This window comes from Odontesthes bonariensis, chromosome 4 (assembly GCF_027942865.1).
Source record: "Odontesthes bonariensis isolate fOdoBon6 chromosome 4, fOdoBon6.hap1, whole genome shotgun sequence".
Taxonomy (NCBI): domain Eukaryota; kingdom Metazoa; phylum Chordata; class Actinopteri; order Atheriniformes; family Atherinopsidae; genus Odontesthes; species Odontesthes bonariensis.
Window position 1 is genome coordinate 37,913,341 of NC_134509.1, and position 26,673 is coordinate 37,940,013.

Below are 26,673 nucleotides of genomic sequence, written 5' to 3' on the forward strand. Positions count from 1 at the left end.
CATCCTGGGGATTGAACCCAGGCCACCTGCACGAAAGGCTGATAGGGTTACCATTGAGCCATTTCGTTGTGTTACACCGGAAGTGCATTTGACCTAGTTAAAGACTACACAGACAGACACAGAGCTAGCTGCTGCAGCCGCGGGCAAATCTGACTGTCTTCAAACACGTTTTGTGAGAAAAGTTGAATAGCTAGAAAGATAATTTTAACACCGTTAGAAGCAGAAGGCTTAGAGGAACTTAGCAAAGTAGTTTTACATCTGTGGAGTCAACTATATTTAAATCGAAACAGGTTGAACACACACAACATATATGGAGAGATGAGACGGCCGCCCGCCGATCGCGGGAGAGAAATGACACCGAACACTGACTTCAAATACATCTTGTGAGAAAAGTTGAGCAGCTAGAAAAATAATTTTAACACCATTAGAAGCAGAAGGCTTAGAGGAACTTAGCAAAGTAGTTTTACATCTGTGGAGTCAACTATATTTAAATCCAAGCAGTTTGAAAAACTTGAAGCTGATTCAAAAATGGCAGATTTCCTCAAAATTTGACAAGTTGTTCAAGCTTAAAGGCTCATAGTTCAAAATCTGTCCATGTGAGCTCTTTAAGAGTTACATTGGCTGAAAGAGGACAAGTTTTCCTACATTTTAAGGTATAATTTGTTTCTCTCAGTTAAACTGTATGAAAGTTATAGTAATTTGTTTGAAAAGTTGAAACTTATCAGCACTGCTGAATGTCTCACTCTAAAATCCAAGAAGGAGTTTCATTTTCCTATTTTTTAAACTGTCATATTTCAAAATTGGCTGAATATTTTTAAAAGATGAAACAATTGGTAACAGCTGAATGTCTTATGAACATTTTAAAATTTGAATGGTGTCTCTAGGTTAAAGTATGCTGAAGCAGTTACGATTTGAATAGATTTGAAGATTTTGAAGGATTTGAAAGCATTTGAAGATAAGGATTTGGAGAACTTAATTTTCATATTTTTGAAACTGTCATATTTCAAAATTGGCTGAATATTTTTAAAAGATGAAACAATTGGTAATAGCTGAATGTCTTATGAACATTTTAAAATTTGAATGGTGTCTCTAGCTGAAAGTATGCTGAACTAGTTAAGATTTGAAAGATTTGAAAGGATTTGAAAGGATTTGAAGAGATTTGAAAATTTAACATTAGTTTCAATGGGAAAAAAGTTGAACAAAAAGCTTAATATCTTAAAAAGTTGAAAAGTTACAAACACCAAAAATACATTCCCATCAAGAGCTGAATGAGCTGAACATTTTGATACCAAATTTGTTGAAATAGCTCAAAGTATGCTGAAGTAGTTGAATGCCGAAAAACGGCGGAAGAATAATAATAATAATAACTAGAAAGAGCTGTTCCTTTGAAACAGCTGTGAGAATGCATGAGCTGAATTACCTTAATAAAGAAAAATCTTAAAAAGCTAAAAGATTTGAAGATTTTAAAATTTGAATGGTGTCTCTAGCTGAAAGTATGCAAAAGTAGTTAAGATTTGAAGGATTTGAAAGGATCTGAAGAATTTGAAGATAAAATTAAGCTAGAAACAGTTGAAAATGCTGAAAGTATGCTTAAATAATTATAAAATAAAAAAATTATAAAATGTGGTCTGACATGATGGGGATTGAACCCGGGCCACCTGCACGAAAGGCTAGAAATGTTACCATTAAGCCATCTCGTTGCGTTACACCGGAAGTGCATTTGACCTAGTTAAAGACTATACAGAGAGACACAGAGCTAGGTGCTGCAGCCGCGGGACAAATCTGACTGTCTTCAAACACGTTTTGTGAGAAAAGTTGAATAGCTAGAAAGATCATTTTAACACCGTTAGAAGCAGAAGGCTTAGAGGAACTTAGCAAAGTAGTTTTACATCTGTGGAGTCAACTATATTTAAATCGAAGCAGGTTGAACACACACAACATATATGGAGAGATGAGACGGCCGCCCGCCGATCGCGGGATAGAAATGACACCGAACACTGACTTCAAATACATCTTGTGAGAAAAGTTGAGCAGCTAGAAAAATAATTTTAACACCATTAGAAGCAGAAGGCTTAGAGGAACTTAGCAAAGTACTTTTACATCTGTGGAGTCAACTATATTTAAATCCAAGCAGTTTGAAACACTTGAAGCTGATTCAAAAATGGCAGATTTCCTCAAAATTTGACAAGTTCTTCAAGCTTAAAGGCTCATAGTTCAAAATCTCTCCATGTGAGCTCTTTAAGAGTTACATTGGCTGAAAGAGGACAAGTTTTCCTACATTTTAAGGTATAATTTGTTTCTCTCAGTTAAACTGTATGAAAGTTATAGTAATTTGTTTGAAAAGTTGAAACTTATCAGCACTGCTGAATGTCTCACTCTAAAATCCAAGAAGGAGCTTCATTTTCCTATTTTTTAAACTGTCATATTTCAAAATTGGCTGAATATTTTTAAAAGATGAAACAATTGGTAACAGCTGAATGTCTTATGAACATTTTAAAATTTGAATGGTGTCTCTAGGTTAAAGTATGCTGAAGCAGTTACGATTTGAATAGATTTGAAGATTTTGAAGGATTTGAAAGCATTTGAAGATAAGGATTTGGAGAACTTAATTTTCATATTTTTGAAACTGTCATATTTCAAAATTGGCTGAATATTTTTAAAAGATGAAACAATTGGTGATAGCTGAATGTCTTATGAACATTTTAAAATTTGAATGGTGTCTCTAGCTGAAAGTATGCTGAACTAGTTAAGATTTGAAAGATTTGAAAGGATTTGAAAGGATTTGAAAGGATTTGAAAATTTAACATTAGTTTCAATGGGAAAAAAGTTGAACAAAAAGCTTAATATCTTAAAAAGTTGAAAAGTTACAAACACCAAAAATACATTCCCATCAAGAGCTGAATGAGCTGAACATTTTGATACCAAATTTGTTGAAATAGCTCAAAGTATGCTGAAGTAGTTGAATGCCGAAAAACGGCGGAATAATAATAATAAAGGGAAACAGAAACTTAATAGTGAGAATGCTTCATGCATTCTCACAATAAAGAGAAACAGAAACTTAATAGTGAGAATGCTTAATGCATTCTCACAATAATAAAGAGAAACAGGAACTTAATAGTGAGAATGCTTCATGCATTCTCACAATAAAGAGAAACAGAAACTTAATAGTGAGAATGCTTTATGCATTCTCACAATAAAGAGAAACAGAAACTTAATAGTGAGAATGCTTAATGCATTCTCACAACTAGAAAGAGCTGTTCCTGCGAAACAGCTGTGAGAATGCATGAGCTGAATTACCTTAATAAAGAAAAATCTTAAAAAGCTAAAAGATTTGAACATTTTAAAATTTGAATGGTGTCTCTAGCTGAAAATATGCAAAAGTAGTTAAGATTTGAAGGATTTGAAATGATCTGAAGGATTTGAAGGATTTGAAAGGATTGAAATGATCTGAAGAATTTGAAGGATTTGAAAGGATTAAAATTATCTGAAGAATTTGAAGGATTTGAAAGGATTGAAATTATCTGAAGAATTTGAAGGATTTGAAAGGATTTAAATGATCTGAAGGATTTGAAGGATTTGAAGAATTTGAAGGATTTGAAGATAAAATTAAGCTAGAAACAGTTGAAAATGCTGAAAGTATGCTTAAATAATTATAAAATAAAAAAATGATAAAATTTGGTCTGACATGATGGGGATTGAACCCGAGCCACCCGCACGAAAGGCTGGTAATGTTACCATTAAGGCATTTCATTGTGTTACATACGAAGTGCATTTGACCTAGTTAAAGGCTACACAGACAGACACAGAGCTAGCTGCTGCAGCCGCGGGACAAATCTGAGGCGCAGACTGTCTTCTATCGCGTCTTGTGAGAAAAGTTGAGCAGCTAGAAAAATAATTTGAACACCATTAGAAGCAGAAGGCTTAGAGGAACTTAGCAGAGTAGTTTTACATCTGTGGAGTCAACTATATTTAAATCGAAGCAGTTTGAAACACTTGAAGCTGATTCAAAAATGGCAGGTTTCCTCAAAATTTGACAAGTTGTTCAAGCTTAAAGGCTCATAGTTCAAAATCTGTCCATGTGAGCTCTTTAAGAGTTACATTGGCTGAAAGAAGACAAGTTTTCCTACATTTTAAGGTATAATTTGTTTCTCTCAGTTAAACTGTATGAAAGTTATAGTAATTTGTTTGAAAAGTTGAAACTTATCAGCACTGCTGAATGTCTCACTCTAAAATCCAAGAAGGAGCTTCATTTTCCTATTTTTTAAACTGTCATATTTCAAAATTGGCTGAATATTTTTAAAAGATGAAACAATTGGTAACAGCTGAATGTCTTATGAACATTTTAAAATTTGAATGGTGTCTCTAGGTTAAAGTATGCTGAAGCAGTTACGATTTGAATAGATTTGAAGATTTTGAAGGATTTGAAAGCATTTGAAGATAAGGATTTGGAGAACTTAATTTTCATATTTTTGAAACTGTCATATTTCAATATTGGCTGAATATTTTTAAAAGATGAAACAATTGGTAATAGCTGAATGTCTTATGAACATTTTAAAATTTGAATGGTGTCTCTAGCTGAAAGTATGCTGAACTAGTTAAGATTTGAAAGATTTGAAAGGATTTGAAAGGATTTGAAGAGATTTGAAAATTTAACATTAGTTTCAATGGGAAAAAAGTTGAACAAAAAGCTTAATATCTTAAAAAGTTGAAAAGTTACAAACACCAAAAATAATAGCAGGAAAGAGCTGAATGAGCTGAACATTTTGATACCAAATTTGTTGAAATAGCTCAAAGTATGCTGAAGTAGTTGAATGCCGAAAAACGGCGGAATAATACGTAATAATAACTAGAAAGAGCTGTTCCTGCGAAACAGCTGTGAGAATGCATGAGCTGAATTACCTTAATAAAGAAAAATCTTAAAAAGCTAAAAGATTTGAAGATTTTAAAATTTGAATGGTGTCTCTAGCTGAAAGTATGCAAAAGTAGTTAAGATTTGAAGGATTTGAAATGATCTGAAGAATTTGAAGATAAAATTAAGCTAGAAACAGTTGAAAATGCTGAAAGTATGCTTAAATAATTATAAAATAAAAAAATTATAAAATGTTGTCTGACATGATGGGGATTGAACCCGGGCCACCTGCACGAAAGGCTAGAAATGTTACCATTAAGCCATCTCGTTGCGTTACACCGGAAGTGCATTTGACCTAGTTAAAGACTACACAGACAGACACAGAGCTAGCTGCTGCAGCCGCGGGACAAATCTGACTGTCTTCAAACACGTTTTGTGAGAAAAGTTGAATAGCTAGAAAGATAATTTTATCACCGTTAGAAGCAGAAGGCTTAGAGGAACTTAGCAAAGTAGTTTTACATCTGTGGAGTCAACTATATTTAAATCGAAGCAGGTTGAACACACACAACATATATGGAGAGATGAGACGGCCGCCCGCCGATCGCGGGAGAGAAATGACACCAAACACTGACTTCAAATACATCTTGTGAGAAAAGTTGAGCAGCTAGAAAAATAATTTTAACACCATTAGAAGCAGAAGGCTTAGAGGAACTTAGCAAAGTAGTTTTACATCTGTGGAGTCAACTATATTTAAATCCAAGCAGTTTGAAACACTTGAAGCTGATTCAAAAATGGCAGATTTCCTCAAAATTTGACAAGTTGTTCAAGCTTAAAGGCTCATAGTTCAAAATCTGTCCATGTGAGCTCTTTAAGAGTTACATTGGCTGAAAGAGGACAAGTTTTCCTACATTTTAAGGTATAATTTGTTTCTCTCAGTTAAACTGTATGAAAGTTATAGTAATTTGTTTGAAAAGTTGAAACTTATCAGCACTGCTGAATGTCTCACTCTAAAATCCAAGAAGGAGCTTCATTTTCCTATTTTTTAAACTGTCATATTTCAAAATTGGCTGAATATTTTTAAAAGATGAAACAATTGGTAACAGCTGAATGTCTTATGAACATTTTAAAATTTGAATGGTGTCTCTAGGTTAAAGTATGCTGAAGCAGTTACGATTTGAATAGATTTGAAGATTTTGAAGGATTTGAAAGCATTTGAAGATAAGGATTTGGAGAACTTAATTTTCATATTTTTGAAACTGTCATATTTCAAAATTGGCTGAATATTTTTAAAAGATGAAACAATTGGTAATAGCTGAATGTCTTATGAACATTTTAAAATTTGAATGGTGTCTCTAGCTGAAAGTATGCTGAACTAGTTAAGATTTGAAAGATTTGAAAGGATTTTAAAGGATTTGAAGAGATTTGAAAATTTAACATTAGTTTCAATGGGAAAAAAGTTGAACAAAAAGCTTAATATCTTAAAAAGTTGAAAAGTTACAAACACCAAAAATAATAGCAGGAAAGAGCTGAATGAGCTGAACATTTTGATACCAAATTTGTTGAAATAGCTCAAAGTATGCTGAAGTAGTTAAATGCCGAAAAACGGCGGAAGAATAATAATAACTAGAAAGAGCTGTTCCTGCGAAACAGCTGTGAGAATGCAAGAGCTGAACAACTATGCTAAAAAATCTTAAGAAGCTAAAAAAAGCTAAAACAGCTGAAGAAGCTAAAGCTGAAGTAGCTTAAGAAGCTAAAGCTAAAGGAGCTGAAGAAGCTAAAGCTGAAGGAGCTGAAGAAGCTAAAGCTGAAGGAGCTGAAGGAGCTGAAGAAGCTAAAAGCTAAAGGAGCGAAAGAAGCTAAAAGAAGCTAACACAGCTGAAGAAGCTATAAATGCTGAATAAGCTAAAGAAGCTAAAAGAAGCAAAAAGAGCTGAAGAAGCTAAAATAAGCTAAAAGCTGAAGGAGCTATGGAAGCAAAAATAGGCTGAGAAGAAACAGGAGTTTGAAGTTGAAATGACATTTAAAAGACGAAAGTGTAATGATTACAAGTCCAGTAAGATTAATGATTGTTCAGTGTTTATGAAGGCGACACAGTACTTGTTTTTCAATGCATAGCAAACATTTAAATAGAATACAACAGATTTGTTCATTGATATGTTAATATGTAGCCTACATAATTACAAAACCTCAAGAACACTTAAATTACAAAAGCATGTTTTCATTTCTAAGTATTATGGATTGCAAATAATGTCAATTATCAGTAGATAGATAGATAGATAGATAGATAGATAGATAGATAGATAGATAGATAGATAGATAGATCGCAAAGAAAATTCAAAGTGATTTTATGTTCAAACAGTAATATTGTCAGACAAATATCTTATGTTAATATTTTTACAGAAAAGAAAACTTAAAAAACTACTAATATGAATATCTATTGTAACAAAAAATATTTCCCAAAACCAAAATACCAGCTGATACCCCGCACTAAGACAGGATTTACTCAATTGTGTGTTCATTTAAAAAGTTTGTCATTTCATCTATTTGCAATTTTTTGGGTCTTTAAAATGGCCAAATATAATTTTCTATCAACTGTTCTGCTATTATTGGTTTCCACATGGTGGAAAGTTGATCAGGTGGACATCATGGAGAGCATTCCCAAATATCAGGAATGCTCTCCATAATGACTCAGCACAGCCTGTGTGGGAGTCCTGTCTTATTCCTGCTATGAGTACGACTAAATCAGTTCTCTGGTGCTCATGAGCACATTTGCACGTGACATCTGAAGTAGTCAAAGTTTCTGCTGAACAGTGACAGACATGAGGAAACATGATGGAGAAAAACACTGATACATTGTTCTGAAACATGAAAGGAACGTTCACATTTCCACAGATGGACAGGATCAAATGAGCGGTGTTACTCAGAGTCCTCCATTTTGTCCACAGTTCAGTTTGATGCGGTTGCTGTTTGTTGAAGCTGATGGTGCAAACTAAAGAGTCAGAGGAGCACAGAGTCAATGTGAAGATGGAAAGTGTTGTCACCATGTGACCTTCTTCATTTTCACTGGCTGCTGAGCTGCTGCTTCCATGTACCTGCTCAGTGTGCGCTGCAACACTGGAGAGATGGGTGCAGTCCTTCCAGAGGAAACAGAAGTATTTTTAGGAAGGAAGATGATGACATGCAGGCATGAAGATGGAACTGAACCTGAGGACACAACAGCAGACAAAAATATTGTCATGAACTTTAGTCTTTAAAGTATATTTGATTGATTTGATTTGATTTGAAAAACACAAGTAGAACGGTCACATGATGCATGATAAGCAAATACCTGGAACAGTGCTGCAGAGCACAAAACATCTCCTGTCAGTGAGCTTTAACATGTGGATGTTTCACAAGTGTTGATGATAACTTTCTGCTCAGCTGTGAGGGTCTCAGCTGTGAGGGTCTCAGCTGTCTCAGCTGTGAGGGTCTCAGCTATGAAGGATTCACAGGAGAGGAAGGCCTACACAAAAACAATAGAACAGTGAATTAGATACTGGGATCTGTAATATGAAACAATGGATTCATAAGAATGATATCAACAGATGAATAAACACAGCATACTCAGAGGAATGAAGTGAATGCTTGTCTTTCCAAAGAGAAGATCTCTACTCTACCTTCTGTCAGCTGAGAAGAACCCTGGTCACTGGCAGGAGGAAGACATGTCTCTGTATGAGGCAGCAGTTCCCTGTTGCTGGTGGTCTGGGGCAGCATGGTGGGTGGATTTTCTCAGGGTCAGCCAGGTGGTCAGGTGAGGGTTAACAGGGGCCATTTTGTCCTCTGCTTTGCAGAAAGACTGGGATGGCAGGGTGCACATTTCTCTGTGATGGCTCTGGTTTAGGCTGACAGTTCATCAGGATGATGTAGAAGTGTGTGTTGTTGTGCTGGACTTGGTGCTGGAGGATGTTGTCATGGAGGATACAGGAGAACAAGTCTCCTGTCTGGAGGAAACAGATCTAAACATTTAAACAGTTTTAGGTGTAGTAGAGTTACAATTCTTTAACCGCCCACCCCACCCCCAACCCACCTTTCCCCCCACCCCAGTGGGGTATCAGCTGGTATATGTTATTGGTACATCAGAAAGCACGAGTTCTAGGTGTAGCTCATGCTTTCTGATGTTGCATCTATGTTGTGGTAAATGTAGCAGCTTTTATAGAGCTGCTCAGACAGTTGTGGCCTGTGCATTTATCAATCCTGACCCAACCCACCCAGATAAATGCACAGACCACAACGTGTTCAATACCTAGAAAATCCTTGTCTTTATAAATAATTATGACCCATAATACCAAATCTTACCACATTGAAACCTACCATATTACATCTTACCGTGACATTATTAAACATACCGTTAGTGACCATACCAAATCTTACCACATTGAAACCTACCATATTACATCTTACCGTGACATTATTAAACATACCGTTAGTGACCATACCAAATCTTACCACATTGAAACCTACCATATTACATCTTACCGTGACTTTATTAAACATACCGTCAGTGACCATACCAAATCTTACCACATTGAAACCTACCATATTACATCTTACCGTGACATTATTAAACATACCGTTAGTGACCATACCAAATCTTACCACATTGAAACCTACCATATTACATCTTACCGTGACATTATTAAACATACCGTTAGTGACCATACCAAATCTTACCACATTGAAACCTACCATATTACATCTTACCGTGACATTATTAAACATACCGTTTGTGACCATACCAAATCTTACCACATTGAAACCTACCATAGTACATCTTACCGTGACATTATTAAACATACCGTTAGTGACCATACCAAATCTTACCACATTGAAACCTACCATATTACATCTTACCGTGACATTATTAAACATACCGTTAGTGACCATACCAAATCTTACCACATTGAAACCTACCATAGTACATCTTACCGTGACATTATTAAACATACCGTTAGTGACCATACCAAATCTTACCACATTGAAACCTACCATATTACATCTTACCGTGACTTTATTAAACATACCGTCAGTGACCATACCAAATCTTACCACATTGAAACCTACCATAGTACATCTTACCGTGACATTATTAAACATACCGTTAGTGACCATACCAAATCTTACCACATTGAAACCTACCATATTACATCTTACCGTGACATTCTTAACCATACCGTTTGTGACCATACCAAATCTTACAATACAGAAATAGTGTAACAGGCACAAACCAAACCTTGAACTTGAAGACTCACCGACCACTTCATGGTTCCCTGGTGGACAGGACACAGAACACTGGGTTGTGATAGCTGTAATAGGTTCTCATGACACCTGAGTGGAGACATCGCTGTGGCTGGGAAATGAAAATAAGGTCAAGCAGTGTGTTCTTGTCTGTGGTGGCAGAGGTGATCAGCTGAACATATCCCTTAGACTGAAACAGATCTAGAATTGGCTTTGTTGACCTGAGTAGCTGATTCTCATTGAAGTCTCCACACACAATAACAGGGTGACAGTCCAATACCTCTAGTGCATCCAAAAGGCTTCCCAGGTTCTCCAGGAACGGTCTCAGACTGTAGTCAGGAGGTCTGTACACAGCTGCAATCACTGCACAGACTGGAGCCTCAACCTTCAAAGCCACAAACTCCAGATCAGTCACATTATGCAAATACTGTCTCTCACGCACCTGAATGTGGTTTCTCACATAGACAGCAACCCCGCCACCTGCTCTGCTGGCCATCTGAGGATACTGAGTGTAGGACGTGTGTCTGTTGCGCTTGAACATGTTGTAGCCGTCCAGATGCAGACTGTCTGCGACAAAGGAGCCCTGCAGGTGAGTTTCTGTCAGACACAGGACATCTGCCAGGCACAGCTCATGATGTCTCCTGATGTCACCGATGTGAGATGGCAGTCCCTCTGTGTTGTGGTGAACAAGGGTCAGAGTGTCGGGCCTGTTTACTGTTGCTCTCACCTGAAGAAGAGGCATCATGTGATCCACATCGGCTTGTCTCATGGTCTGGAGCGCTGCGGTCACTTCAGTATTGGCGTATATTTTCTTCTCATCCAAATCCAGTAAATACAGCCCACTGAGAGACGTCACCCTGCTGAGAGCTACATAAGCCATACCTGCTTCAAAGACTTTCTGCAGGGACACCACAGCTGCATGTGTTGTGAGGCCCTGGGTTTTATGGACAGTGCAGGAGAACGCCAGCCTCACAGGAAACTGTCTACGTACCACTCCGTTCTGTTTCAGCTTCTCCTCTGCTCTCTCGATGTAAACCAGATTGGCGGATTCTGGAGCTCCACTCTGGATTCTTGCTACACCTGTCTGATTATCCATCCTCAGGCCCAGCTTAGTGATGTGCTGATCATCCTCAGAAGTCACTATGCACATCAGTGTGGCAAAAGCACCGTTAACCAGACCGTTCTGAATGTCAAAGTTTCTGGTGAGCATGACACGAGCACCTTCAGCAACTTTCAGAGTGTCGGCTAACTCATTTCGGCCTCCCTTACATGGCGTGTCTTTACGGGCCATTCTGCCTGTTCGGGGATCTTTCTGGAAGTCATCTGCGTCGATCGTGATAATGTTGGAATGGAACAAAGCCAGTGTTGCTGAGTTGTGTTCATCAACCAACTTATTGGTGGGGAAAATGTGCAGAACCTCAGTGGGACAAAGAGCTGGTTCAGTGATGGCCTGTGACAACAAATCTCTGTCAGCCTGAGACAGCTCGTCTGCCTTTGGTTTCACCCGAATCCTGTTCAGCACGTCTGCAAAGGCAACATCATCCTTCTGTCTCATGATCTCAGTCAGAGTGATCATCTGAAAATGTTCCTGCCACAGGTCAATATCTGCTGGATCGTGTACACACAGAGGTTTAGACTGGCGCACAGGCGGCAGCTGATAGAAATCCCCAACAGCTAAAACTGACATTCCACCAAACGCTCTCTGATTGCCTTTGATCTGTTTCAGTCGTGCGTCCACATAAGCAAAAAGAGGCTTTGAAACCATGGAGATCTCATCGATAATGAGGATTTGAGCATTAAAAAGTTCAGATCTGAGTTCATCCAGTTGGTTACCGAGTCCTTGGATTGGTGGTTTCAGACTGCGTGGAAGCTTCAGCAGAGAGTGCAGTGTTGTGCCACAGATGTTGAAAGCTGCAGTTCCAGTGAAAGAAGACAGTAAAACAGTTGGGTTTGATATGTCAAACTCCTCTGAATATAGCTGCAGTTTGCTCAGTATCTTAGATGCCTCTGAGTAAATGCATTTTATCAGGTGGGACTTTCCTGTTCCTGCACCACCGTTGACATAAAAGAAAAACTGCTCTGGATTTAGGCCACACACAAGTTTAATGCACCAGTCTCTGATGGCATGGAACACACAGGCCTGCTTCTGGTTCAGGTTCTGATACATCTGCCGCAGCACAGCTGGATCCACAGCGGGGGGTTCTCTGACGGCTCTCATTTCTGTCACGGCAGCAGACTGAGGACAATAGTCGGGCACATTCTCCTGCTCATCGTCTGGCTCTCTCTGCTGCAGATCATCATCACAGGGCAACCTCACAACTTCAGATTCAGGAGCCAGATTGCACCATTCATCCATCACATGGTCTCTGCTCTCCTCAAACTCTACAAGTGCATTCTCAATCTCCTCAGTGTTTTTCTCATATTTGTCTCTGTTTGTTTTTATAATGCTTTTCACGCTCTCAGGACGGTTTGAGCCTGGCAGCTGGACCCAGCCAGAGTTGTAAAAAGACTCGTAGGTTGGAAGATCGGCACTCCGTATTTCATACTCGGATCGGTGAGGAAGGTACAGTCTCAGTAATCTGGCATAAAACTGCTCGGGGTGTTTCTCCTTGGAACATTGGTAATATCTGATGACAGAGGGCTTATCATTCTTCCGCCTTTGGACAAATCCCAGCTCATTGAGAAGTGGTGAAACACCATCCCGCTTTGAGTGGTCTGCACTGACAAACCTGCAGGTTGCAGCAAAATCAGCCAAGCACATCTCCTCATACTCTGGGGTCTCAGGTCTGGCTTTGTATTTGTCACTCAAACTCGTCATCCAGACATTACAAGACTCTGACGGGGTGTCCTCCAAGAATGACATGGGGCGACTCATTTTCACTGGGTTGTCATCAGTAGGAATGAACACAACACTGCGTGAGCACTTCTTCATCTTTATTCCACACGCACGAGTCACACACTCCTGAGCACTGATCTCTCTCTTTTTGGAGTAAGCCTGCATGACAGCTCTCATCTCATCACACTCGTTAACTCTGTCCATGTTGGAATTCTCCATGACAGTTTTCAGGTACTCTGACAGACCACTTTCCTTCTTTGTGATGTATTTAGTCAGATACTGTATACACGAGTAAGCATTCAGAATGAAGGACACATCGATGTTACTGTCCCAGGCTTCAAGCAGATGTGGGTTGTACCCGTTTATCCAGCAGTCCTTGGGATCACGCTTCAGGTAGATTGCGGTCTTTCTGTTCAGACTCTGAAGGTACCTTTCATACTCGGCCAGTGTCAAGTTGCATCGAGAGAGGACCTGCTCTAGACTCAAGGAAGCCGCTTCAGGTTCATTCAGCAGCTGCAGCAGAGGTCTGAGTTTGCTCTTTGCCGTTCCAGTGTTCTCACCCTCATCAGGTCTTGTGATCATTGTGTTTGTGCAGGGCGGCTTTGGAAAACCAAACCGACAACCAGAGTTCACACTCTTGAAGCAACTCCTCGTGTGGTTCTTACTGTGCTTCTGAACTTCAGAGACTTTCTTGAACAGTTCAGGTTGTGTTTCTGGGTCAGGTAGTTGTGCTGAGATGTATCTGTCTACAAAATCACACACAGTCTGATCATCACAAACATCCAGTTCAGGTGCTCCATCAACCCAAAGCATTGCATGAATATGTGGGCTTCCTCTGTGCTGAAACTCAACTCTGTAGAAAAAGTCGATCACTTTCCCCAGTGGCTGAGCATCTGAGAGCAGCAGATCTCTGAACAGGGCCTCAACTCGCTTATCAAACAAACGCATGCAGGTGACAGGGTTGGAGCGCAGAATCTCACACTTTGCAGTCCAGTCCAGAGATTCAAAATCAACCTCTTCACCCTGCTGTCTCTTTATTGCTTCAATCACCTCAGGCCATCTGAATTCAGCAGCTGAAAATGTGCAGAAGAACGTGGGAGTTCCCAACTGTCTGATCATGGCAAACAGATCTTTGGTGGTTCTCTCCCAGTATACTGGAGTCCCTCTGAGTGGCTGCATGAATCTGACTGCATCTTTATTTCTCACCAGTCTCTCAACCTCTCGTTTGTCTTGTAACATGCCTGAGGTTATACTGCGTCCATCTCTGGTCCTAGTTTTCCCTTTTCTCAGCTGTATCGTCATGCTGTTATTAGCGATGTGTATCTCTATCACAAACTGTGCAAAGAACAAGTAGTTTGGGTCTCTGGCAAAACGGTCATCCACATTAAAAAGCCGTGACTTGAAATATCCACTTGGACTGACTTTAATGAGTCTCATTTGGTCCAGTGTGTTCTCACCCGTGGGAAATTGTACAGGGAATGACATTGATTCCAAATGTGGAGTCCTGAAGAAGCTAACTGGACTGTTTCTTTGTGCAGGAGCCACACAGTAAGTGCTATCACTGTAACAGAGGATCTCTTCTGATATGTCAAGAGGCTGAAGGCATGATTCTAAAGCAAACCCTCCATTTGGCAGATCACCTTCGTCTCCATCATCTCTTTGCTGCTGTGGTTGTTCACATTCACCGTCCTGATCATTTTCTGCCTCACACAGTGCATTTCTCTCACACATGTCAATTTCCATCAGATCTGCTTCATCATAGTCCTGCTCCCCCATGCTAACATCATCATCATCATCATCATCATCATCATCAGGAAGCGTTGGGTCACAGAGTTGGGCTTCATCTCTGATGGTAACGTCCTGATACTCTGGATGAACCTGCTTCAGCTTCATTAATGCAGACACTAGTTTAGACCAGGTTACTGTCTGAAACAGCTGATGCCCTCTGTAAGACAAACGTCTTTTCAGTTTCACCCTCATCACCTGAGACTCGCTCCTCAGCCTGGGTAATGCATTGACTGTTTCCTGGACCTCAGATGGCACACACACAACATTTCCCCTGATCAGTCTTTGTCTGCCTCTTGGAAGAGGAATGATCTTTGCAAACGGAATACATTTAGCGATCAAATGTCTTTCCAGAATATTCAGATCTGACAATTCGCTGGGAATTTCAGACAACTCCAGTTTATTAGCTGCTGCGAGGTTGGGCATGCGTCCTTTTTTCAGATGAGCGTGGCAGGTGTGACAAATCCACTCTTTCCTTCTCTCATCAGGAACTGTGCAGGCTTCATTTCTGCAGCCCTCATCACACACGTGAACATACTTTCCTGTCAGACATTGGGAAACCACGTGAGGATTTTTGTCATACTTTGACCTTGTGCAGGTTTGTACCTGGTTGGGAAACGAGGCCTTATGGCACACAGTGCAGACATAAGTGGGACCAGCCTTAATATTAGATTTGAACACAGCTATGGCTTCATTGATCAATCTGTTCTCAACTGTCTCATGTTGCAGACTCTGTGTTTCTCTGGTCTCTGTTTCACTCCGAGTGTTTCTGTTCATTCGTCTGTATTTTCTTTTTATGCTCGCAGCACATCTGATGTTATGCATCATCCTGAATGAATGACTGTTCCTGTACCTGTTTCTCATGAGGTTTTTCATCACTTGTCTGTGTCTAATTCTGAATACTCTGTCATTTGCATAACGTTGAGTAACATAACTTCTCTGCCTCTGTCGAAAGGTTTCACTCTGTCTGTAACGGTTTATTATGTACATCTTTTGTCTTTGTGAAAAGCTTTCTTTTTCTCTATAAGACCTCCTGATGTATGCCTTCTGTTTCTCTCTGTATCCTTCTTTTTCTCTGTAAGATCTCCTGATGTATGATTTTTTTTTCTCTCTGTATCCTTCTTTTTCTCTATAAGACCTCCTGATGTATGCCTTCTGTTTCTCTCTGTATCCTTCTTTTTCTCTGTAAGATCTCCTGATGTATAACTTTTTTTTCTCTCTGATTTCTGCACTCTTTTGATATGACATTCTGAGGCGGGATCTTTTCTTTTCTCTCTGCATTTCATTAGACGCATACATTTCCCTTTCTCTCATTTTTTTATTCACTTTTCTCTGCTGAGGTGTATTTCTTGCCATCATTCTCCTTTTCATTTTTTTCCTATCCTTTTTACTAAGTTTGGACAGTTTACATGAGATTTCCTTCAAAACATGATCTGGAAGATTAGTGTGACAGATATTTGATCCACTGTGGGAAGCATCATTTGGAGGGCAAATGATTTCACTACATGGTTCATGTTCAATTTGGGCACAAGGAACTGTGTTCTGTTGTTGTCTCCCAGATGCTGGAGAAGTGATATCGGTGGATAATTCCTGCAAAACATTGCAACAGAGATCATTAAGGACAGTGGGCAACACTGAGGCAGATACGTTTGGCTCATTCTGTGATGGGAACGTTGTCACTTCAACATTTGTGTCAGTTGATGGTGAAATGTTCTGAGACTGGTCAGTGGCTGTTTGGGATTCATTGACAGCTTCCTGTAACAGGGGAGGTGCATCAACAGCTGTGTGTCTGCAGTCTGTGTCTGAAACAGCGTTTCTCTGGTTGGATGTGTTCACACAGTGAAATGACAGAGGCTTGAGTTCATACATACAAGATGACTGGATGTCAAACATTGTGTAGCACAACTTGATCCTGTCAATCATGTCAGTCAGATGTGGGAATTTCAGCATCACAGCAGTACCAAAGCTCAACCGTCTGGAGGACATTGGCAGTCCATCTTTGTTCCTGGAGTGTGGGTCAAAGTATCCGTACAGACCAGATCTGCATCTGAAAACTGCGACACATAACCCTGCCATGATCAGCAGCCCATACTGTACATCTGATGACAAAAAGCTCAGTCCGTGCTCAAGGCTGAGAAGCCTCTCTCCACCTCCAAATGTTCCATACACAGACAGCTGAGTCAGGTCCACCTGATACTTTGACCTGCGTGCACTAACTTCATCTGGAAGTTCATCTGATGCCAAATGGACACTGTTAGGAAACCTTTCTCTGGCCTGTCTGTACACAGCATCACCTTTATCCAGGACTAGGTCCAGATCTGCTCTGCTAATTCCTTCATGTTCATGAAGAAAGGACAGAAACACCAAACTGTTGGCCACACACTGACTGTTCCTGTATTTCCCGTATTTTAATGAGGCCTGACTGCGTGAGGCACAGACATGTGTCACTGACGGCTGAGGTTCCACAATCACACTGTGCTGCTGAGACGCTCCAGCTGCATCACGTCCTCTCTTCACCATGTCAGCATAAGATGCCTGAGGTACACTCTGCTTTACCTGCTGGAAAGCATTCATGCCGGTGTTCCCATCAGAAACTGCACTCTGACCTCTGCTGTCTACCTGCTGTCCATCAGAAGACTCTCCAACACACATACCATCACTGGGACGTCCTCTCTGTACAACCTCAGCATAAGAAAGCTGGTGTGACACCAGGTTGCTGCTCTGAGAGCCCATACCTTCAGCTTGTTCACTCGGAGATTCTTTCTCTCTCTGCCTCCTCAGCTTCTGAGCCTGAGAACGAATACCCTTCCTTGGCATTGTTGCTGTGCTTCAGAACCTCAAACTTACTTTGTCTGTACTGATGTCACCAACACACAGGGCTTCTACTCGGTTGTAATATTTCAAATGTAGCTCTGTGCTATTTATCAATGCTGGTTTCAGTTAGCAGATCGACACGCTATCTGTCTAGAAAAAGATTGACAGCAGAAAAATTCTTGTCAAATGGAAAAAACAGAAGTTTATTATGACACAGAGAAGTTAAAGTTATATCTGAAGATTCCAACAGACCAAAACTTCAGTTACGGTACTTTTCTGATAGAAAAAGAAAGTATCCAAATAAAAGTCTCAGTTCTTTCTGATTTTAAAATGTCAGGTTAGAATAACGCTCAGTGGTCCTTGGGTATTTTCTTCCAAATTAGAACTATTATTTAGCAAAAACTACTGTTGTAACACTTAGATGTAGCAGAAAAGATCAACTATGAAAATGTTTTCAGTATATACACCTTAAAATAATGTGCTACAGGACGGACAATTTTAAAGATTCAGCCCCAATCTGTCAACAGACTCTCACTATTCTTAGCTTCTGAATCACAGACAGTTTACTGAGACCGAGCTGAATTCAAATCTCTTCTATATGAAGTGTTGCGATGCAGATCAGCAGCAGCAGCAGCGGGATGACAGATGCTTCTGGTAGCTGGATTCCACTTCTGGTCAGGTCAGAGCAGATGGCACAGACACTCCAGTCCTCCTTACAGATGTGCTTTATTCCAACACTTATGAACTAACCTGCAGCGAGTCCAGCAGCACAGGAACAGATGCAGTGCTTTTCTTTCAATTTATCAAATGTCTTTCTATATATCAATAACAAACTTAACTGTTCAATTTATGGAAGCACTGTTTTCAAATTGGAATTTATAGATTCAAAGATCAATAATCTCTTGATTGATGTCCCTAAAATTTGCCAATAATTATCAATTAGTATCAAAATAGTTTTTCCAAAACAAGTTACTGTTTGGTCTTAGATTTATCTAGAAATCTGTCAAGATCAAGATTTATCTTTAAGAATCAAGTTTGTATGACAATATTTCAAACTTTAGCCAAATGTCAATGAAAATGTGCCAATTTTTCTCCAATTTCAAAGTTTATCAGACTATGTATGAGAGAGGTAGACAGGAAAGACAGAGCAGTGAGAGTAGAGTCTCAGATCCACAAAACAGCAAGACAAGGTTCCAATCAACCTCAGTTCTCAAAATCAGGTTCTCAAAATCAGGTTCTCAAAATCAGGTTCTCAAAGTCAGGTTCTCAAAATCAGGTTCTCAAAGTTCTCAAGTTCTCAAGTTCTCAAGGTTCTCAAAACAGATTGAGGGAGGATAGATGGATACAAGACAGAACGTCCAAATTAGATAGAGCGGGGAAAGATGGATACAAGAAAGAGTTCTCAAATTAGATAGAGCGGGGAAAGATGGATACAAGAAAGAGTTCTCAAATTAGATAGAGCTTGGAGATGGGACAGGAGAGATAGAGCAGCCAATATGATAGAGGAGAAGGAGATGGTGTGGACAGCAGGACACCTGGGAGACACAAAGAGATAACAGTTAGACACAGTTTGATGAAGCAAAGATAAAAACAGGTGAAATGTGTGGAAATGCTACTTAAACTGTGCTGCAATTCATGTCTTCAAATGACCTGATTATTATCTTTTTTTTTTTTTTTTAATAAAAACTTATTAGTCCAAAACATTTATAGAAGTTTCCAGATGTGTGTGGAAACAGCTGGTAGCATGAAACATGGACTTGGTTAGAAGAACGTCAGAGCCACTGACTTGTTCAACATGAAGCAGATCAGTACACAACATGTTCTGCTCACATTACAGTCCAACTGGATCCTGACAGACCATCAGAACAATCCAGATGTTCTCCACAGGAAACACCTGATGGGTGTTTATTGTTTAATGAGGACTTTGGACCTTTCAAAATGTTCTTGGTTGATCACAGAACGTAATATGATTGACAGTACAGCTCAAAAAGACTCAACAGGACATATGAGAGCTCCAGTCCTGGGTTGTTATTCTGCTGATTCATGTTTTCAGTCCCTGAAGATAGTCTGAGAGGGAGCGGGGAAGCAGCTGCTCACTGATGTGATGATGGACTTATTGAATAGATGAATGAACCAGGATGGAGCTGCAGCAGATTGATGTCAGAATGACATCAGTACACACTGAATTCTGCCTTTAGTGATGTTCCATTAACACCGTCAGCTTTCTGCTGCTGGGACCTGTTCTGATCCACTTTACAGGCAGAACAGCTCAGCTCACAGGGCTCTAACATGACTTCAGTCAGTCTGTTTTTACTACATTTAGACTCATGTGTGAACTCCACAGAAACTCTGTGGTGAACATGTGAAACACTCCTGCTCTCAGTGATGGGATGGACTGAAGCTCACTGACTGGAAATCTGCTCACCAGCTAAGCAGGAGTTCTGGTCCGGTGGTCTCTGGGTCTGAGAAGAGAAACACTGTGTTAGTATCAGATCAGAAGACTCTAAACACACACACCATCTGATCTCACAGCTGATTGCTTCTGCTCTCCTCTCTACAGGATGAGCTTTGGGCCAGACTTTTGTGGACAGGAAGTAGTGAAACGTTGTTGGTTGATGATCAGTTCAGAGAGGCTGAATGTGTCCATGATCAGAAACATGGAAACTATCCAAAGCTTTGGGGATCAGATGGAAAACAGAGCAGTAACACATCAGCTGTGGGCCCTGTGATTGGCTGCCCACCGCTCCAGGTTGGCATCTGTCTCTCTGAGTGTGTGACCCTGTGCATGTGCACGTGCATGTGTGTGTCAACAGGTGCCAGCCTGGATGGGTTAAAAGCAGAGGACACATTCTGTGTGTATGCATGACCAATAAATGTGTTCTCTGACTAATGATCACTTTTTCACTTCATTCATGCAGTTTGAGAGGGAAAAGGTCTGCTGGGCCCTGACAGGAAGCTCCACTTCATATGACACAGAGCAGGTAGCAGGAACACAGCCATCAAGGGAGTAAAGGTTGGTCCTCACCAGTCAGAGCAGGAGCAGGGGTCAGAGTTCAGTTAGTCTAAAGAAAGGAGGAAAAGAGAGTAGTCAGTTAAATTCCTCCAGCTGAGGACACAGCAGCTAAATAAAACACCAGGTAATGACACTGCAACTTTGACTGTGTGTCACTGGGACATGGAGCTGCTGCTGTTGTGGGCTTTTCACACTCAGACCATGTAGAGAGCTCAGCTGTGCTGCCATTTCAGCTTTATTTCCACAGAAAATAACTGATGAGACAAAGTTAGAAGCAGCACAGAGTCTCATCTTCTGCCAGCTGCCCTGCAGTGGACATCATGTGCTGAGCTGCTGCTATTGGCTGCTTTACCTGTCAATCACTCAGTGGGGTCCCATGGCACTGAAAGGATCGGCTTATTGGCTAAATTACAATAAGACTGAGTTATTAAGTGCATGTAGACACCTTAATCTGACTAAGAATTGGATCGGATGGGATTCAGACCCCGAGATAACTGGGTTGAAAGTCACTCTAAACCTGCTTGTAGATGCTGAAGCACGTGGTGAATCAGACTTTGCGTTCTGCGCATGCTCCAGATGTTTTCCCGGGGTCGTGACCCGGAAGTCAAAGGAGACGATATTCCTGTTGTTGTCGCCGTCAGAAAGAAACAAACAACGCGATGGAGAATGCTCCGTTGGGCATCGAGTTTGTGAAACAAGCAGCTCATCACAGAGCAAATGTAGAGGGACGTAGCTTCATCTGGCTCTGCGTTCTCCATCTTTCTCCAATGCCTGAGTTTGTTGTTGTTGTTGGTGGTGAAGAGGTCAACAGGAAGTGGCTCTATTAGCAACAGCTGGAATGGGTACAGCGCCACCTATCATACCGGGGTATGACACGCTTTGTGCCTCTGATCCCATTCATTCACCGCCAGATATCCAAGGAATAAGGAGCAGAACCCAACTATAGCTGTAATAGAGTTACTCTCATCATGTAGACCCACTGAGTGACACTGCCCACAGGAACAGGACAGTAAAATGGGGATTTTACAGAAATAAGGAATTACTTTCTGCTGACATGGGAGACTCGCTTTAACTGGAAACACTTGAGATATTTCAGTCTGAATGGAAGGACTAAAACTGTCAGTAAAACATACATTAATGCACACAGTATAATCATCACCAGTCCACACATTCATTCAGTATTTCCAGGTGACAGTATCTGAATACAACAGTGGTGTCAGAAAATCTACCAACAAAGTGAAGATGTTTCCTAAAAGCTTCAGTAAGTGTGGACAGAATATTTCTGTGTTCAGGAGGAAATTCACTCACAAACTCTGATGTATCCCAAATAAAGTTAATTTAATCAGAGTTCAATTATCTTTAAATACAGAACATATTAACTCAGTCAGCTGTTGTGATCTACAGCCTGTTTAACTTTACAATAACTCTGTACTTACCAGCCAAAGCAAGGATCAATGTTCTCTCTCAGTCTGAGGAAAGACACAATCTGTTAGTTATCCGAGTGGAAACACTGAATCTACCTGAACCACTGAACACAGAGGGAGAATACTGCTCATTATCTGTCTCTCTGATCATTTACATTCAGGCTTTTAAATAGATTTACTATCATGTCTCAGTTACAGAGACGTTAACATCATCTGGTGCATGTTATTTAATAGGACCAGTTTTTTGCTTCGTGAGCATTACTGGGTCTGTGTTTATTATTTTCTCACATGAACTTTCAATGACACACCTCAATTCTACTGAACACACCTCCAGCTGAGAGGCTCAGCTCCAACTGACACAAGGTCAACACTCAGAAACAGACATTAGCTCTACATTATTCATTATTCCTTTAGCAACCTGAACATTGCCGGAAAACTGTTGATTAAAACTAAGAAGAGACCATATAGATAGTTTCAAATCATATTACTTGTTAAGACCTGTCAGACTTATACAAGCCGCGACCGTTGAACGTTAGCATTGATGCTAACGCTAACGGCGCTAACCGTAGCTAGCCAAAATGTTATGTGGCTCACAGAACAAGATATTTAGCTGTTTTTTGCTTTATTTTCATTCAGTTGCTGTTAAAAACCACTTATGTCACTGATTTAAACAGCAAAAGTGTTTGAGAGTTCATAAATTCCTCATTTGGGAAAGACAGAGTTAGACAGCATCAGACTTACCTTTGCAAACGAAGAAGAGTGGGCCGATGGGCTATCCAATGAGCCGTATAATGTTCAGAGACGTTCAGGGGCACTCAGACATTTCTTTCCAATGACGAGTATTCCAAATACAAAATGTAGATGTTTCTTTTAATGAAATCATGTTACAGTTATTTATATTTGAAAGTTCACCTTCAAAAATAATTTAGAAAGAATCATATTCTGACAACTCCTATCAGTTTAAACATTGTTACATATCCATTCTGAAGTAATTGCACCTGTTGTATTCTAACATTCTGTGGATAGAATGTTCTTACACTAACACTGCATTCTATTTTCATTCAGTTGCAGTTAAATACAACTTATGTAATTAATGTAAGCAGCTAAACTTTCATAGTTTATCAAATTGACGACAGACGGGGTGGGGAGCGTCTTACTTCAGGGAGAACGCAAATAAAAATCAGATGAGTTCACAGGGCATTCGGGAAGGTCCAAGAAGTGATGACTATGTGGTGCAAATGTTTGGAAAAATCTTTAAACTGAAGATGTTTCACTAGCTTTAAGTATCATGTACAATTGTTTTTTATAAATACATCAATTTGATATTTCATTCAATTAAATCATGTGACCGATGTGTATTACCATGTCCCCATGCACTGTGGAACTGCTCTTTGCTCTTTCTATGATGCTTTACTGGTTCATTTGAACCTTTTAGGAGTATGATTAAAAGAACAAACATGGACAAAACATAGTGATTACAGTTAGGAAGGTACTTTATAACAGTATTAGCATTTTTCAAATGTTGAGATAGATACAAGAAGAAACAGTCAATTGTTCAAAAAACAGTGAAGTCTAAAATAAAATACAACTTCAGTAATTAATTAGACATAGGCATATTTTCTTTCATATCAAAGACACTTTTTAAATGTTTTTAATTTGTTTTCATTTTTTAATCCTTTGACAGTCAAAGTTCATCTCTTTCAAAATGATAGCTTGTATATATATAAAATAAATAATAACCCAATAATAATAAATAATCAGGTAGTGCAGCTCATCCAGGATGGCACAACAATGCAAGCTGTGGCGAGAAGATTTGCTATGTCTCTCAACACAGTGTCCAGAGCAGAAATACCAGGAGATGTGGAGGGCAACAACCCAGCAGCAGGACTGCTACCTCCTCTTTTGTGGAAGGAGGAACAGGAGCAGCGCTGCCTACAGAATGACCTCCAGCAGGCCACTAATATGCATGTTTCTGCTCAAACTGTCAGAAAAAGACTCCATGAGGATGGTATGAGGGCCTGACGTCCACAGGTGGGGCTTGTGCTTACAGCCCAACACCATGTGCTTTTCAGGGATGAGAGCAGGTTCACACTGAGCACATATGACAGTCGTCACAGAGTCTGTCACGCCGTGGAGAACGTTCTGCTGCCTGTAGCATCCTCCAGCAGGACCGGTTTGGCGGTGGGTCAGTAATGCTGTGGGGAGGTATTTCTTTGGAGGGCCACACAGCCCTCCATGTGCCAGCCAGAGGTACCCTGACTGCCATTAGCTACCGGGATGAGATCATCAGACCCATTGAGCCCATATGCTGGTACAGTGGGCCCTGGGTTCCTTCTGATGCATGACAATGCTAGGCCTCATGTGTCTGAAGTGTGCCAGCAGTTCCTGCATGATGAAGGCATTGATGCTGTGGACCGGCCCATTCACCAGACCTGAATCCAGTCCAGCACGTCTATGACATCGTGTCTGGTTCCATCCACCAACAGTCTGGTGGTGGATGGACTGGTGGTGGACTGTGGTGGACTGTGGTGCATCAGTCTGTGTTGCACCACAGACTGATGTTGACTGATGCTTTAATCCAGCTCTGGGAGGAGATCCCTCAGGAGAACATCTGCCGCCTGATCAGGAGCCCAGGCGTTGTAGGGAGCTCATACAGGCAGGTGGAGGCCACACCCACTACTGAGACTAATTTTGACTTGTCTTGATGAATTTCCACTGAAGTTGAATCAGCCTATACTGTGATTTTCCACTTTTATTTTGAGTATGATCCCAAATCCAGACCTCCATGGGATAACAAATTTAATTCACATTGATCATTTCTATGTTATTTTGTTCTAAACACATTCCACTATTTGATGAATAACAATTTAACTGGAATAATTAATTCATTGATATCTAGGAAATTTTATTTTAGTGTTCTCTTTTTTGAGCAATCTATATAAAACTACAGAATTGATCAAATTGTATGAAGGGTTAAAAATGGCACGTAAGTGAGAACATACAGAGAACGCGTTGAATACATGTTGAATAAAGAGAACTTGTTGAAGTTGAAAAAGAAATTAGTGAAAGGATTTGAAGCTGATTGAAAAAAAGGCAGAACAGTTTTTAGCATTTTAAAATGCTTTTTGGGGCTTTTTAAGTGCTTTTCAATCGATTTTCCCATAAGAGAGGTCTGATGGAGACAGTTATGTCATTTTTTATGAAGGTCCTGGTTAAAAAACAGTTTTAATGCCATTTTAAATAAGCTTAAGTGCTTGATGTTAAGTGCTGTTGCCTTAAAGAGGCGAACTGTCCCTTTAAATAAGCGTTCTGTAGCTTTAAAAAGGCGAACTGGCCCTTTAAAGCAGCAAACTGGCCCTTAAAAGAGGCGAACTGGGCCTTTAAAGCGGCGAACTGTGCCTTTAAAGAAGTGTTCTGTACCTTTCAAAAGGCGAACTGGCTCTTTAAATTAGCGTTCTGTAGCTTTAAAAAGGCGAACTGGCCCTTTAAAGCAGCAAACTGTCACTTAAAAGAGGCGAACTGGGCCTTTAAAGCGGCGAACTGGGCCTTTAAAGCGGCGAACTGTGCCTTTAAAGAAGCGTTATGTACCTTTAAAAAGGCGAACTGGCCCTTTAAAGCAGCAAACTGTCACTTAAAAGAGGCGAACTGGGCCTTTAAAGCGGCGAACTGTGCCTTTAAAGAAGCGTTATGTACCTTTAAAAAGGCGAACTGTGCCTTTAAAGAAGCATTCTGTACCTTTAAAAAGGCAAACTGGGCCTTTAAAGCAGCGTTCTGTACCTTTAAATAGGCGAACTGGCCCTTTAATGCATTTACTTGGATACTTGGATAAGATATGGAAGCCCCAAAATGGCTCCTGACGGGCTCCATCTCGGTCTATTCTTCCTAAGCATTCTGTCTCAGCCCTGAGCAGGCTCTTAAGCTTGTTGCTAGGATACCGCTCGTTAAAGTTTGCATAGACTTTTAACTGACACCTGCTGCAAATGACAGACACTTTGACCTGCTTAAAATGGAGCGATTTTGATTTCCGGGTACTTTCTCGAACAAACGGTCACAGCTCGAAAAGTAAAGCTCGAATCCGTATCATTTTTGTACCGTGAGCGCCACAAGGGACGGCCGAATCCAGCGGTGTGATTTTCATTCAGCTAACCCCTCGGGCTCCTTTTAAATGGCAATTTTAAAATCACATTTAAACACTGATTTTAGGATTTTAGCCATTTATAATGGGATTGAGGGACGGAACTTTGCGCTCAAAGGCAATTTGTGATAAATATGGGTGGCAGAGGTCAATGAGTGTGACATTGTGTGAAAGAGGACAAGTTTTCCTACATTTTAAGGTATAATTTGTTTCTCTCAGTTAAACTGTATGAAAGTTATAGTAATTTGTTTGAAAAGTTGAAACTTATCAGCACTGCTGAATGTCTCACTCTAAAATCCAAGAAGGAACCTAATCTTCATGTTTTTTAAACTGTCGTATTTCAAAATTGGCTGAATATTTTTAAAAGATGAAACAATTGGTAACAGCTGAATGTCTTATGAACATTTTAAAATTTGAATGGTGTCTCTAGGTTAAAGTATGCTGAAGCAGTTACGATTTGAAATGATTTGAAGGATTTGAAGGATTTGAAAGGATTTCAAGATAAGGATTTGAAGAACTTAATTTTCATATTTTTGAAACTGT